Source organism: Pleurodeles waltl, chromosome 4_1, assembly GCF_031143425.1.
Source record: "Pleurodeles waltl isolate 20211129_DDA chromosome 4_1, aPleWal1.hap1.20221129, whole genome shotgun sequence".
Taxonomy (NCBI): Eukaryota; Metazoa; Chordata; class Amphibia; order Caudata; family Salamandridae; genus Pleurodeles; species Pleurodeles waltl.
This window is the reverse complement of record NC_090442.1, coordinates 18,549,485-18,566,788: the sequence shown is the minus strand read 5'-3', so window position 1 is coordinate 18,566,788 and position 17,304 is coordinate 18,549,485. Positions and strand designations below refer to the sequence as shown.

At 48.6% G+C, this 17,304-nt stretch overlaps 1 long non-coding RNA gene and 1 pseudogene across 1 annotated transcript in view; both read right to left on the bottom strand.

The window, feature by feature from the left end:
* LOC138287258 (uncharacterized) overlaps nt 1-13,412 on the bottom strand; it is a 55,315-nt gene extending 41,903 nt beyond the window's left edge. The window contains exons 1-2 of the long non-coding RNA XR_011202181.1: nt 13,262-13,412; nt 4,258-4,364 (exon numbers count right to left, since the gene is read on the bottom strand). This is a non-coding gene — a long non-coding RNA (uncharacterized lncRNA). The remainder of the gene's footprint in view (nt 1-4,257; nt 4,365-13,261) is intronic.
* LOC138286916 (zinc finger protein 208-like) overlaps nt 1-17,304 on the bottom strand; it is a 255,326-nt pseudogene that overhangs the window by 45,555 nt on the left and 192,467 nt on the right.

The window sequence follows — 17,304 nt, the reverse complement described above, 5'->3', positions numbered from 1 at the left end:
CAATACTGGTACATTAACCCCGTGTTAAGTTGAAGATCCTGGGAATGTTCGATAATTGTGGCAACCCAAGGACACTGAAGCACCTGCTTTGGCATTGGTCAAAACTTACTCGCTACTGCGAAAAGGTGTTAACTGACATCCACAGCATGTTCCACACACAAATCCACACATTTCCAGCCTACATCATATTGGGCATCTCGAATAAGCAACCATAGCCCCAACGCTCACTAAGAGGGAGACAGATGTCACTGTCTCTCTTTGTCCTGCGGAGCAAGAAATTGTGTTACTTTGGAGAACAGATGAAATCACAGATACTGGATTCACCAAATATGGGGTATATCAGGGGTGGGAAACATCACTTCATCTGCCGATCTGGGAATGGTGACTTTGAAACAATGTGGGTTCCTTTCATTAAGCTCCTCACACCCAAGATCAGAGAACTTGGGCTAGTGACTCTGGTTGGGGAAGAGACTAACTCCGCATAAAATGGAAGAACACCAACATAGCTACCCCGTGATATAGAACTGACGGAAAACGATCATGGCTATCAAAATATATATATATTTTAATGAGCTTATACAGCAAAAACAACTCAGTACCTAGAAAGTGTACACTTTAGAACAAAGTCAGATCATGGATGACGAATGACACATTGGGACCTACACGAGATCACAGATAGGCTTTCTGCAATGGGTACAGGTCGTATCCGGCAGCCAGGACAGCCATCGCCAGCAAGTCTCACTAATGTGGGCCGAGTCTGCACCATGGTGTAACTGCTGGCGCCCTCCCATGATCTCTCGGCCTGGGCACCACACACTGCACAAAGGTGCCCATATTTCCTTCGGTCTGTTGAGTGCTGGCATTGAATCCCAATAGTCTCCCTTACGCTCCAGGCAGAACGCAGCATCAGCTATCCAAGCACGGCCCCACACATCGCAATCCAGGGCTTAGCCAAGAGCACCAATAGCACGGCCCCACACATCGCAATCCAGGGCTTAGCCAAGAGCACCAATAGCACGGCCCCACACATCGCAAACCGTGGCTTAGCCAAGAGCACCAATAGCGCGGCCCCACACATCGCAATCCAGGGCTTAGCCAGGAGCACCAATAGCGCGGCCCCACACATCGCAATCCCGGGCTTAGCTAGGAGCACCAATAGCGCGGCCCCACACATCGCAATCCCGGGCTTAGCTAAGAGCACCAATAGCGCGGCCCCACACATCGCAATCCCGGGCTTAGCTAAGAGCACCAATAGCGCGGCCCCACACATCGCAATCCCGGGCTTAGCTAAGAGCACCAATAGCGCGGCCCCACACATCGCAATCCAGGGCTTAGCTAGGAGCACCAATAGCGCGGCCCCACACATCGCAATCCAGGGCTTAGCTAGGAGCACCAATAGCGCGGCCCCACACATCGCAATCCCGGGCTTAGCTAGGAGCACCAATAGCGCGGCCCCACACATCGCAATCCCGGGCTTAGCTAAGAGCACCAATAGCGCGGCCCCACACATCGCAATCCCGGGCTTAGCTAAGAGCACCAATAGCGCGGCCCCACACATCGCAATCCCGGGCTTAGCTAAGAGCACCAATAGCGCGGCCCCACACATCGCAATCCAGGGCTTAGCTAAGAGCACCAATAGCGCGGCCCCACACATCGCAATCCAGGGCTTAGCTAAGAGCACCAATAGCACGGCCCCACACATCGCAATCCAGGGCTTAGCTAAGAGCACCAATAGCACGGCCCCACACATCGCAATCCCGGGCTTAGCCAAGAGCACCAATAGCGCAGTAAGTCTACGAACACTGGTAGGAATATCCTTCACGTACCACAATAGGGCCAATATTGGCCTTTGGGGTTTTGCATGTGTTGTAATGTCAGTAATAACCTCATGTACTCTATCCTGATATCCTACTATGTGAGGGCAGTTCTGTGCCAGATGAAGGAATGAGCTCCTTCCTCCCTGCAACGCGCACAGTGTGCATTGTCACAAAGACCCATGCAGAGCAGCTGAATGGGTGTGAGGTACAAGCGATACTTGGGGCGGATGCAGTGGAGCCAGTAGTTGGAAATGACTATTTGCAAGTGCAAGCAACAAAAGCGCTACTGCTGGTCTGTCAGGGCCTCACCGTGCTCACCCTGCCACTGCTCCCGAGCATTGGGCACAATCAAGGGGGGCATGGCCTGCATAGTACTGTAGAGGCGCGTGATCAATCGGCCTCAGGAGGAAGATGCGAGAGGCATATCAAGCTCCTGGAGACTACAAGGTGCCTGTGGGGAAGGTTTGATGAATCTCTCTGCAGACACCACAAAGTCTATAATAAAGGAAGACGTCTAAGGGTCTGCACGTAGTGCGCGCTTGTATATCCACCCACAAAATGAAAGATCCGTCCAGGTAGAGGTCTCCCATCACTGGCAAAGCATCGTCATAATAGCTATTTACTACACGAGCCTCGTTACTTGTAAGTTTCTACAATCAACTTCCCCAGGGGTGCGGAAGGACCAAGGTGATTTGTTGTAGTTCGTTGTCATGTTTAGTAACATCTGACAATTTCCACCAGCTGCTGGCGGTAAGTGGGTCTCTGTGTCAAGCTTCTGACAACAAAATAATAAACAGAGTTGAACTATTAATCGGGCAGAGAAAATGATAGGTGGGTGAACGAGATATATGTCGATTTACTTTGGATGTTCTGCTACTGCCCATCTCTTAATGACTCTCTAAATTAGGACCAAATTAAATGAACTCCTTACATTGACTTTTGACCATGACTCCTGCTGGATTTTTCTTCTACTAATTTATTGTTAATCGTCCTTAGAGACCGAGACCAAAACCAATTCCACAGGATACATGGGTTATGGCTCTGCTGCTAGACCAACATGCCGGGGAGAGGTGATACCTTCCTTCCGACCACCTGGATCCGACCTCTGTATACATATATTTATCTTGGAAGAGAGAACTGGAAAGAGGGTTAGAAGAGGGACACCGGAGAACAGATCCTATACAGAGGAGCAGACTTCCTAGGAGGGCGATCAGCTGGGGGTTTCTCAGTTGTACCTACCACAAGGTGCGGCGACCTGGAGAAAACAGCAACTTGTAGGGCTACAATTATCACTGCAATGATTTACTTCATTATGACGAGGGAGTGTCCATATCAGAATGGCAATTAATTATCTTGGTCTTGTGGGATGATTATGACCCGCTGGTTGACAACCTTCTTACTTTTTATTCGGAATATGGATACAACCAACTAACAACATACAGGTTATTGATAGGTCATTCGAGCTATATATCACCCAATCTAAACATGTTCCATCCTCACACTTATCAAGGGATTAAAAGCATCGGTCTTTCGACCACTGCACATAAACAATACAAAGGATCTCTATGAACGTGCTGCTGATGGAGGCCCATCAGGTACTGCACAGCCCACCCAACGTGGAGTGTGACCCGCTGTTAAAGCATGCCTCCTCATGCACATAAACAATACAAAGGATCTCTAGGAACGTGCTGCTGATGGAGGCCCATCAGGTACTGCACAGCCCACCCAACGTGGAGCGTGACCTGCTGTTAAAGCATGCCTCCTCATGCACATAAACAATACAAAGGATCTCTATGAACGTGCTGCTGATGGAGGCCCATTAGGTACTGCACAGCCCACCCAACGTGGAGCGTGACCCGCTGTTAAAGCGTGCCTCCTCATGCACATAAACAATACAAAGGATCTCTAGGAGCGTGCTGCTGATGGAGGCCCATCAGGTACTGCACAGCCCACCCAACGTGGAGCGTGACCTGCTGTTAAAGCATGCCTCCTCATGCACATAAACAATACAAAGGATCTCTAGGAACGTGCTGCTGATGGAGGCCCATCAGGTACTGCACAGCCCACCCAACGTGGAGCGTGACCCGCTGTTAAAGCATGCCTCCTCATGCACATAAACAATACAAAGGATCTCTATGAACGTGCTGCTGATGGAGGCCCAGTAGGTACTGCACAGCCCACCCAACGTGGAGCGTGACCCGCTGTTAAAGCATGCCTCCTCGGAGGGTGCGGGTCTGTGCATCTCATAAAGATCATTCCTGGGCCTAATGAGATAAACCATTATAGGAATAACCGTAGCTTTACAAATTAGAGTTCTCTCCGCACCTTGCTGTGTACACTTGTGACTTAGGAGGAAGTGTGACAGACCAACATAATTCTCTCTTTCTCTTGATATTAAGAGTCATTCTTAGTGGCATACTGATTTGGCATTTGAACTTACCAGATGAAAGACCTGCTGAGTTTGGCAGCCAGGATCATTTATTGGTCGAACCTCGGTCATATGACTGCATGCATGGTGTTCAGAAAAAAGGCTGCGGTGTTCTGCAGCTGAAACAGAAACACAATCACTTTATTCAGGGTTAGATAAGCACAAGCTTTGACGCACAGATCATACTTGATGCTTTATCATGAAATTAAAAGAAGGAAACACTTCAGCACAAGAAGAGGAACAGCGGGATTGCTGTCATTGGGCGCATGGAGTAATGTACGGACTTGTGCGGTAGATCGCTAGCAACGGGGAGGAAATTTTGTGAGGAACTAGGGGCCTTATTTAAAAGCCCCAAGCACCCCCAGAGCGACACTTTCAGTGACGCTTCGGTGGCGCTGTGACATTTTCCATATTTACAAGGTGGCATTAAGGTACTTTGCGTGGCTTAACTCTGCATTGTAAATATGGCCCTGATGCAGTTTTCTGTGGCAGAGGGGCGTGCAATGGCTGTGCAATGGCTGTGCAAGGGCTGTGCAATGGCTGTTGCTGTGGGCTTTCCACTGCACCATCCATTGATTTTTTTCCGCTGCCCCTGATTTATGAGAATTCGTAAACCTGACGCCAAAAACTAACACCACCCCAGAGTGGTGGAAATACATGTTTTTTACCTCGTTTTTGCTTTTGCAAAACGCTATTAAAGATTGTTTATCTGAGGGAGGGGACACCTTCCTGCACATAAAGAAGCATTCCCCGCAAGGCAAGCACCCTTGTCACTATGGTGCAAGGGTGGGTGTGTTGGCGCTAGGCAGCCAATTTTATCGCCAGTGCTAGGGGAACACAGAGGTGTGCCGTATTTTCCTAAATACAGCGCATTCCTGCATTTCTGAAGTGACGCAGCGCTGCCACTTTCTTGATAATGAAGCCCTAGATATTTCTTTAGAGACTCAACCTTTAGCGAGCAACCAACATTTAGCAATAGCTATAAACCTCAAGCGTGAATGCTTAGATCTGACTCTACAATACACAGTTTACGTTTCAGTTTAGCCTATATTACGTGACACTATGCTACGTCACAAAGGTAGCAAAAAGTTTATTATAAGTTATGATAGTGCACGCTATCTCTTTCTTCTACTGCATTGCATAATTCATGTCTTTGTTGAGTGATGTTCTGTTGTGTTTTTTTAGTACACACAGATCCAAATCCAAAGTGCTATCCTGCTGTCACAGTTTTCCCCCAATACTCACCGGCCCTCTTGCATTGCTTGCAAACTCCATACAAGCATGATTACCATCAGAAGTGCATTCTTTGAGACATAAGTAAAATAACACCTGACAGAGTCAGACCTAGCTTTTCACCCGCTCAGGGTAGACAATAAAAACATAGTACTTGTAAAAATAAGAAGTAATAACAAAGGGGAAAAAGAAAAAATAGTACTTCAATCAAAGCAAGAGTCGTAGAAGGACCCTAATCAAAAAGAAGCACTCAGTACTTGTAAAAACACATCCTAGAGCTCATGGTGCCTGTGCGAGAGGATGTGACATCGGCTCAAATAAGAAACAATCAGATGTACAGGAACCGCTGAAACATTTTAGGCAATAGGGTTAGATTCCCAATGTGTTCCCTGTACAAGTGCATTATACTTATCAACCACCTTCAGATTACGAACTGTTAGTGATTCATGTTCGACTGAAGTCTTTTGTGTCTGTTGTATTTGCAGATGCATGAATGAGCTCTGTCTGTTCAACTGAAATGTGTGTCGTCTTTCTCAATGCCAAGATCAAACACCCCTGGGCCCCTTTCTGAGGGTCTTGGACATGATATTGGAGGCTGTAATGTGTGTTCATGCTCAAATCAGAATTACACTGTGTGCTTAAATATTACGCCCACTCAGCACTTTTTCTTTCACAATTTGTCACATGGAAAACTGGTCAGGTTCTCAATTGTTCACCCATTCATTCATCTGCTCACTCATGGATGCTTCCGCACTATCCCCCACTTCACCCTGTGGAGCTCAGATTGAGGAAGTAATTAAAAAAAAAAACGTGGTATCAGAATTTCCTCGGGGGATCTTTCCTTCAAGAATGATCACACTCTTCAGAGTGACGCTTTAAGAAAGATAAGGAAACAATAAAGTCAAAAAGCGAAATGTGCTTTTTAATTAACAAAAGTGCTCATTCATTAATTGGCAATCTTATGTGGGGGGGTGTTTGGATGAGTGCAGGAAAAAGGCTCCTTGTTGCAGTTACCCTCCCACCCCCAACCTTTTGCCTGATACTGATGCTGACTTGACTGAGAAGTGTGCTGGGATCCTGCTAACCAGGCCCCAGCACCAGTTTTCTTTCACTAAAAATTTACCATTGTTTCCACAATTGTCAAACCCCTGGCACACAGATAAGCCCCTTGTAAAAGGTAACAGTGGTACCAAGGGCCCTATGGCCAGGGACGGTCCCTAAGGGCTGCAGCATGTGTTGTGCCACCCTAAGGGACCCCTCAACAAACACATGCACACTGCCATTGCAGATTGTGTGTGTTGGTGGGGAGAAAAAGGCAAAGTCGACATGGCATCCCCCTCATGATGCCATGCACACAAAATACTGCATGTGGCTTAGGTAAGTCATCCCTTTAGCAGGCCTTAAAGCCCTAAGGCAGGGTGCACTATACCACAGGTGAGGGCATAGCTGCATGAGCAATATGCCCCTACAGTGTCTAAGTCTGTTCTTAGATATTGTAAGTACAGTGTGGCCATATTATGTATATGGGCTGGGAGTTTGTCAAAACGAACTCCACAGCTCCATAATGGCTATAATAAATAGTGGGAAGTTTGGTATCAAACTTCTCAGAATAATAAACCCACATTGATGCCAGTGATGGATTTATTAAAAGATGCACACAGAGGGCATCTTAGAGATGCCCCCTGTATTTTACCCAATCCTTCTGTGCAGGACTGACTGGTCTGTGCCAGCCTGACACTGAGAGATGAGTTTCTGACCCCCTGGTGTGAGAGCCTTTGTGCTCTCTGGGGCCAGAAACAAAGCCTGCACTGGGTGGAGGTGCTTTACACTTCCCCTCTGCAGGAACTGTAACACCTAGCAGTGACCTCAAAGGCTCAGGCTTCGTGTTACAATGCCCCAGGGCACTCCAGCTAGTGGAGATGCCCACCCCCGGACAAGCCCCCACCTTTGCCAGCAAGTCCAGGGGAGATAATGAGAAAAACAAGGAGTCACCCCTCAGCCATGACCACCCCTAAGGTGCCCAGAGCTGAAGTGACCCCCTCCTTGAGAAATCCTCCATCTTGCTTTGGAGGATTAGACCCAATAGGAACAGGGATGTGCCCCTCCTCCCCAAAGGGAGGGGGCACAAGCCACCCTCAGAGACAGTAGCCATTGGCTACTGCCCTCTAGCCCTAACACACCTCTAACTTCAGTATTTAGGGGCAACCCTGAATCCAGGACTTCAGATTCGTGACAACCTGAAACAAGAAGAAGGACTGCTGACCTGAAAGCCCCACAGGGACGACGGAGATGACAACTGACTTGGCCTCAGCCCTACCGGCCTGTCTCCAGACTCAAAGAACCTGCAACAGTGACGTATCCAGCGGGACCAGCGACCTCTGAGGACTCAGAGGACTGACCTGCAACCAAAGGACCAAGAAATTCCAGTGGACAGCAGCTCTGTCCAAAACAGCAACAAAGAAACCATCTTTAAAGGGAATCCAGCCTCAGTCCTGAAGCGTGAGTCCCCAACACTCTGCACCCAATGCCCCCGGCCCGTGTCCAGAGGAAACAACACAGCAGCGAGGACCCCCAAGTGGCTCCCACAACGTGGCCACCCTGAGACAACCTCCCTGCACCCCCACAGCGATCCCCCTGACCATGACTGCCCGGTTACAAATAAGCCGACGCCTGGAAGAAGCACTGCACCCGTAGTCCCCAGGCCTGTGAGAAGACGACTACCGGTGCAGGAGGGACCAGCAGGTGACCCTCCTTCTTGCCCCGTCGGTGGCTTGCCCGAGAAGCCCCCCTGTGCCCTGCCTGCCAGCAGACTGGAACCGGAGCATCCCGCTGTCTCCATAGGCGCATATGTTGTTTGGGCCCTACTTTGACCTCTGCACCTGACTGGTCCTGTGTTGCTGGTGCTGGGTGTTTGGGGTTGCCTTGAATCCCCATGCCCCGGAGACTGAACTTGTAGGTGCTTTACTTACCTGAAAAACTAACCTGTGCTTACTTCCCCCAGCAACTCTTGAATTTTGCAGTGTCCACTTATAATAGCTTATTGCCATTTTTTGACAAAACTGTGTCCATTACTGTTTTCTTCAAAGTTCTATGCTTACCTATGTCAAGTACCTTACAATTTATGCATTTACTTGAATTCTGAATCTTGTGGTTCTAAAATACATTAAGAAAATAATATTTTTCTATATAAAAACCTATTGGCCTGGAGTTGAGTCTTTGAGTGTGTGTTCTCATTTATTGCCTGTGTGTGTACAACAAATGCTTAACACAGCCCTCTGATAAGCCGAACTGCTCAACCGCACTACCACAAAAAGAGCATTAGTATTATCTATTATTGCCACTATCAACATCTAAGAGGAAGCCTTGGACTCTGTGCACATTATCTCTCACTTGGAGATAGTATATACAGAGCCAACTTCCTACAATGAGTGAATGGGTAAATGCATGAATAAGTCAATGTGTGACTAAATAGATGGATCTGATTGCAGAATTAAAAGAAGGAACACTTAAGTGATAATACTGACAAATGTAGGAGTGAATATATTGGTGAATGGATGAATGAGTGGATGGATGAAAGGTTGACAACATGGAAAGATTAATGAGTGAGTAAATGGATGGATGATTCATTTTGAATTACTAAGTTAATGGATCAATGACTGAATGGACGAGAGAGCAGATGAATGAATGAGTGAGCAGGTGCATGTGTCCAAAGATACTGCATAGTGCATCAAACACCAGTGCATACATTGTCTCTGGAAAAAACACGCATAGTATAGTAAAAAGCAGTGCAGTATGAATACATTCCTCATAGTGCATTAAAATGCAGTGCAGTGTAAACAGATATGTCATACTGTAGTAAGATGCAGTGTGAGCATATTCCTCACAGTAAAGTAAACAGCAGCTCAGTGTGACAGATTCCTCGCAGTAAGGTGTAGTGCAGTGTGTACAGATTTATCATAGTGTAGTATTATGCAGGTAGATTTATCATAGCACAGTACGATGCAGATTGCTCAGATTTGTCACTGTGCAGTAAGATACAGTGCAGTGTGCACAGCTTCCTCACATTGCAGTAAGATGTAGTCCAGTGCACAGATTCCACATAGTGCAGTAAGGTGCAGTGTTGTGCACATATTCCTCATAGTGCAATATGACGCAGTGCACAGATGCCTCATAGCACAGTAAGATGCAGTGCAGTGTGCACAGATCCCTCCTAGTGCAGTAAGATGAAGTGGAGTGTGAACAGACTCCTCACAGTGCAGCAAAATGCAATCCAGTATGTACAGATGCCTCGTAGTGCAGTAAGATGCAATGCAGTGCACGGATTCAACAGTGTAGTTAGATGCAGTGCACAGATCCTTCATAGTGCAGTAAGATGCAGTACAGTGGCACAGATTCTTCATAGTGCAGTAAGATTCAGTAAAGTGCACAGATTCCTCAATGCAGCAAGCTGCAATGCAGTAAGGTGCTGTACAGTGTTTACAGATTTCTCATAGTGCACCAAGATGCAGTGCAGTGGCATAGATTCCTCACAGTGCAGTAAAATGCAGTAGAGTGCATACAGATTCCTCACAGTGCAGCAAGATGCAGTGCAGTGTACAGAATCCCCATGGTGCAGTAAGATGCAGTGCAGCATGGACAGATTATTCACAGTGCAGTAAGGTGCAGTGCACAGATTCCTCACAGTGCAATAAGATGTAGTGCAGTGCACAGATTCCTCACAGTGCAATAAAATACAGTGCAGTGACACCAATTCATTTTAGTGCAGTAAGATACACCGCACAGATCCCTCATAATGCTGTAAAATGGAGTACAACGTACACAGATTCCTCACAGTGCAGTGCACAGATTCCTCACAGTGCAGTAAGATGCTGTTCAGTGTGCACAGATCCCTCGCAGTGCAGTAAGATGGAGTGCAGTGCACAGATTCCTCATAGAACAGGGAGATACAGTGCAGTGGACAGATTCCTCACAATGCAGTAATATGCAGTGCACAGAGTCCTCACAGTGAAGTAAGATGCTGTGCACAGATTCCTCAGTGCAGTGGGGTGCAGTGGTACAGATTCCTTATAGTGCAGTAAGATGTAGTGCACAGCTCCCTCACAGTGCAGTAAGATGCAGTGTAGTGCAGCTTCCTCACAGTGCATTAAGATACAGTGCAGTGCACAGATTCCTCATAGTGGATTAAGAGCCACTGCAGTGCACAGATTTCTCATAGTGCAGTAAGATGCAGTGCAGATTCCTCATAAAGCAGTAAGATACAGTGCAGTGCACAGATTCCTCATAGTGCAGTAAGATGTACTGCAGTGCACAGACCCTCAGTGCAGTAAGATGCAGTGTAAAGATTCCTCACAGTGCAGTAAGATGCAGTGCACAGATTCCTCACAGTGCAGTAAGATGCAGTGCAGTGCACAGGTTCCTCACAGTGCAGTAAGATTCAATGCACAAATTCCTCACAGTGCAGTAAGATCCAGTGTAGTGCACAGATCCCCTCTTCAACACAAATAATCACCACAAGCACCCCCAGGCCTGGGAGGAAAGCCCCACAGAGGTCCCCAGATGGAAGAGCCCAGCTCAGCCCGGCTCCTGGCAGAGATTCCTCAAAGTCTAGTAGGATGCAGTGCAGTGCACAGACTCCTCACATTGCATTAAGATGTAGTGCAGTTCACAGATTCCTCACAGTGCAGTCAGGTGCAGTACACAGATTTCTCACGGTGCAGTAAGATACAGTGCAGTGTGCACAGATTCCTCACAGTGCAGTAAGATGCAGTGCACAGATTCCTCACAGTGCAGTCAGGTGCAGTGCACATATTTCTCACAGTACAGTAAGATGCAGTGCAATGCACAGGTTCCTCACAGTGCAGTAAGATGCAGTACACAGATTCCTCATACTGCAGTAAGATGCAATGCACAGGTTCCTCATAGTGCAGTAAGATAGTGTGCACATATTCCCCACAGTGCAGTAAGATGCATTGCAATGCACAGAATCCTCACAGTGCAGTAAGAACTAGTGCACAGATTCCTCACAGTACAATAAGATTCAGTGCAGTGCAGAGATTACTCACAGTGCAGTAAGATTCAATGCACAAATTCCTCACAGTGCAGTAAGATCCAGTGTAGTGCACAGATCCCCTCTTTAACACAAATAATCACCACGCGCACCCCCAGGGCCGGAAGGAAAGCCCCTTAGAGGTCCCCAGATGGAAGAGCCCAGCTCAGCCCGGCTCCTGGCAGAGATTCCTCAAAGTCTAGTAGGATGCAGTGCAGTGCACAGACTCCTCACATTGCATTAAGATGCAGTGTAGTGCACAGATTCCTCACAGTGCAGTCAGGTGCAGTGCACAGATTTCTCACGGTGCAGTAAGATACAGTGCAGTGTGCACAGATTCCTCACAGTGCAGTAAGATGCAGTACACAGATTCCTCATACTGCAGTAAGATGCCATGCACAGGTTCCTCACAGTGCAGTAAGATGCAGTGAAATGCACAGATTCCTCATAGTGGATTAAGATGCAGTGCAGTGCACAGATTTCTCATAGTGCAGTAAGATGCAGTGCAGATTCCTCATAGAGCAGTAAGATACAGTGCAGTGCACAGATTCCTCACAGAGCAGTAAGATGCAGTGCAGTGCAGATACCTCATAGTGCAGTAAGATGTATTGCAGTGCACAGACCCTCAGTGCAGTAAGATGCAGTGCACAGATTCCTCACCGGCAGTAAGATGCAGTGCACAAATTCCTCACAGTGCAGCAAGATGCAATGCAGTGTAAAGGTTCCTCACAGTGCAGTAAGATGCCTTGCAGCGCAGAGGTTACTTACACTGCAGTAAGATGCAGTGCAGTGCACAGATTCCTCACAGTGCAGTAAGATGCAGTGCACAGATTCCTCACAGTGAAGTAAGATGCAGTGCAATGCACAGGTTCCTCACACTGCAGTAAGATGCATTGCAATGCAGATTCCTCACAGTTCAGTAAGATCCAGTGCACAGATTCCTCACAGTACAATAAGATCCAGTTCAGTGCAGAGATTCCTCACAGTGCAGTAAGATCCAGTGCAGTGCACAGATCCCCTCTTTAACACAAATGATCACCACAAGCACCCCCAGGCCCGGGAGGAAAGCCCCACAGAGGTCCCCAGATGGAAGAGCCCAGCTCAGCCCGGCTCCTGGCAGAGATTCCTCAAAGTATAGTAGGATGCAGTGCAGTGCACAGACTCCTCATATTGCATTAAGATGCAGTGCAGTGCACAGATTCCTCACAGTGCAGTCAGGTGCAGTGCACAGATTTCTCACGGTGCAGTAAGATACAGTGCAGTGCACAGATCCCTCAGTGCTGTAAGATGCAGTGCAGTGTGCACAGATTCCTCACAGAGCAGTAAGATGCAGTACACAGATACCTCATACTGCAGTAGGTTGCAGTTCATAGATTCTTCACAGTGCAGTGCACAGATCCCCTCTTTAACACAAATGATGACCACAAACACCCCCAGCGCCCCAGAGGCCCTCGGATAGAAGAGCCCAGCTCAGCCCGGCTCCTGGCAGAGAGTCCTCACAGTGCAGTAAGATGCAGTGCAGTGCACAGACCCCTCAGTGCAGTAAGATGCAGTGCAGTGCACAGATCCCCTCTTTAACACAAATGATGACACAAACACCCCCAGGGCCGGAAGGAAAGCCCCCCAGAGGTCCCCGGATAGAAGGGCCCAGCTCAGCCCGGCTCCTGGCAGAGATTTCCTCCAGGATTATTCAGTCTATTTCTACAAACACAGCAGAAGGTGCTGACAATCTCCTACCTGAGCAGAAACCTGTGCAGACATTTCCAGGCTCTCTCCTCCTCCTGGGGCTGGGGGGGGCAGGTGCAGATTTGGGGTCTGAGGGGGGTCTGTGAGGGTCTGAAGATGAAGATAACTCCACAGACAGACAGGGGGTCCTTCCTCCTCTGCAGCAGGCGGGACACAGAGGGAGAGGCCGGAAGTGATGTCAGCATCCGCTGCTAGTGCTGTCTCTGCCGCCACTGACCCGGAAGAGGAAATCCTTCTCCCTTTCATACAAAGTGCTCAGTGGATTCATCAGCAGGCGAGGAGCGCCCTCCGGTGGCCGCTGACGGAACCGCCGCCTCCAGGCTCCAGCAGTGAAAACATTTCACACAAAGAAGCATTTTGTGGCAGAAAGTCCTGGGAGTTCACATGTCACAGACATGGATGTTGTTCAGACATGGATGGTCCGACAGTCCCAGGAGATTGTGGTTGTTTTATAGCCAGAAATGCTGATATCTTTAAAGAACCCCCTCCTCTAATACAGGTTAGAGGAAAACCACACAATGCAGTCATCCTCCCTCTTCTCAGCCAGAGCCTCTCTGCTGTGCTGTTTACTGCTGATTGTGATTCTTATAAAGACGGAATGCTGCCTGAAGCTGTCCTATATGTCGGAGCGCTACATCTTCATGTCTGCCCCTTCACAGTAAACACATCATTCTCCAGCACTGATTCAGCATGGGGATTGCCCAGGATCACACAATTCAGACCCGTGAAAAAGCTGGGGTTCAATGGCAGGTTTCCTGCTGCTGAATCACTGGACCATCTCTCATAATTGCTTTATTCCTATCACATGTTCTTATCTCGTGAAGGTAAAAGGGCGAACAATGTCATACAATCTGTATTTGTAAGTGGTATCTATTTAATTTTATCTGGTATCCATCTGGCAACTGAAATCAGAGATTATTTACTATTATACTGGTGCCTATACAAAGAAACTTCATTATTTACCAGGCCATTGTGTAACTAGCAAATAAATGCTACTTTTTACCCAACTGCACAGTAAATATAAAAGTTTAAGTATGGTTCGCAAGAGGCAGTGGAAACAGCAAAGAACTTCACAATTTACTTGGCTGATGGATATTAGAAGAGATTATGCGCTAATGGACCTGCAACACTAAAAATAGCAAAGAAACATTGCTATTTACCAAGCTGCTGGCTAAATACAAGACATTATGGCCCTCATTACAACATTGGCGGTAAAAGCCGCTTACCGCCGTGCAGAAGACCGCCAACACACCGCCACGGCCGCAGAAAACCACCACAGCTATTATGACCCAAAGCACGGAATCCGCCAAAAAATTCAGACACCCATACAAGTCTTCTACACAAAAAGGTTAGTGATAAACTGGCGAAAGCAAAACCTCCACCGTCACGCCAACAGAAATACGCCCACACTATCATGACACACAAAACCACTCCCACACACCCATTACAATATAAAACACACACCCACATCACACACAAACCCCCACGACAAAAAATTCAGAAAGAAGGCCAGAGAGAGACACCACCAGCAAGAACAACAGCATCCACAGGCACACAACACCATCACCCACACAACTTCCACGCACCTCACACAACACACCACTACATATCAGCACACTTATCACCACACAATCCACCCCACACATCACCTACACCACCCCATGGCACAGCAAAGACACCCCAGGTTCTCAGAGGAGGAGCTCAGGGTCATGGTGGAGGAAATCGTCCGGGTAGAGCTACAGCTATTCGGAGCACAGGTGCAGCACACCTCAATAGCAAGGAAGATGGAGCTATGGCGAAGAATAGTGGACAGGGTCAACGCAGTGGGACAGCACCCAAGAAATCGGGAGGACATCAGGAAGAGGTGGAACGACCTACAGGGGAAGGTGCGTTCCGTGGTCTCAAGACACAACCTGGCGGTTCAGCGGACTGGTGGCGGACCCCCACCTCCTCCCCCACAACTAACAACATGGGAGGAGCAGGTCTTGGCGATTCTGCATCCTGAGGGCCTCGCAGGAGTAGGTGGAGGAATGGACTCTGGTAAGTCAAATCTTAAATATTACATCCCCCACCCTACCTGCATGCTATCACATACCCCCACCCTCACCCCCAGCACCCCAACTCCTCACATATGTCCCAACATCACAAACCACACATCTCAACACCAAGCCCTGCATGCAACTACAAAGCATGGACACCCATAACTAAAGCATGTCCACTGCACATACCCATACAACCCCGTAAACCACCATCACACAAGCTCCCACAAAGGAATGCAAGCACTGGGGTACACGGTCACCCACCCATTGCACACCATGCCACACACAGATGTAATAACCATCCTTTTATTCCCCTTCAGGGCCCCTACCCAACATCACTGGACAGGAGGGTCCACACATGTCCACACCACCAACAGAAGAGGCCCATAGTGATGACAGCATCTCTGTCCAACTGGATCTAGATGACCAGCCCGGCCCATCGGGGACCTCGGGACAGTCGATTCCCCTCACACAGGTACAGGCCATCACAGACCTTCCCCCCTCTGGAAACACCAGCACAGCACCCACCCAGCGGACCCATACCTCCGTCCCAAGGACACGTCAATCAGCAGTGTGTCCACCACTACAGGGAACCCAGGATAACCCACCACCCCAACAACAACAGGGACCTGGGGACAGTGGTAGTGGGCACACGGTCCAGGGGACTGAGACCCAGGAACACAGGGGAACTGGGAGGGCTGCTGTGCGACAGGGGGCGGAAAGGCCAAGGGAACCCACTCTCCACGAGGCCCTCTCCTCCATCATGGGAGCCTACCACCACTCCCAGGAGACGATGGCAACGGTACTGGCCAAATTTCAGGAGACCCAGCGCCTGCAGGAGGAACAGTATATGGGCTTCAGGGAGGAACTCAGGACCATCAGCTCCACCCTGGGCACCCTCGTAGGGGTGCTGAAGGAAGTACTCAACACCAGGAGGGACACTGTGGCACTACAAGGGGCCCCTGACACTAGCATGGACGATGAACTGCCCACCACCTCCGCCGGCGCTAGTCGACAGAAGGCACCACCACAGGACCACCACACCAGCACCCCACCCCCTGCAGAGGGAGAACCACCCCGCAAACGGTCCCTTAGATCCAGGACAAAGACAGAGCACGATGCCAAGACCCCCACCAGGAAATGAGACCACCCTGATTGTCATCCTACTGTCCCACTTTGCCACCCTGTCCATCCTTAAACTGCCCCAGCTCCACTTCCTATGCCCATTTGGGCAGTGCACCTGTGAGACTAATAGACTGGACTACCCCCTCCAATATTTAGCACTTAAATAAACACACTTAAAACGCAAAACAATCTGGAGTCTGTCTGTGATTTCGAAATAGTGTATTAGCAATTACAGTGACAAAATGCTCTTTCAATTGTAATGTCAACATACCTATGTCACACAGCTCAAGTCCATGAGGAATCAAAGCAGATGTCACACAGTGGGACCCACATCTGTGAAATCGTAAGGGACCGTGACAAATCAGTGACCATACACTGGGTGAAAACGACAGACAGTAGAGAGGTAGTAGTGTTTAAGTACATGTAGTAGGCAGGTCTGTCCTCTTACCTGTGTCTCACTGGAAATATTGCTGGATCACTGAGTCCCTGTTGTTCATGTCTTCTTCCTCTGCTTCCTCGTCTTCACTATCCACAGGCTCCACAGCTGCAACAACACCGCCATCTGGACCATCCTCCTGCAGAAAAGGCGCCTGTCGTCGCAATGGCAAGTTATGAAGCATACAGTAGGCCACGATGATCTGGCACACCTTCTTTGGTGAGTAGAATAGGGATCCACCTGTCATATGGAGGTACCAGAACCTGGCCTTCAGGAGGCCGAAAGTCCGCTCGATCACCCTCCTAGTTCGCCCATCTGCCTCATTGTAGCGTTCATCTGCCCTTGTCCTGGGATTCCTCTCTGGGGTCAGTAGCCATGACAGGTTGGGGTAACCAGAGTCACCTGCAAATGGCGAGGGACAAGTATTAGACACA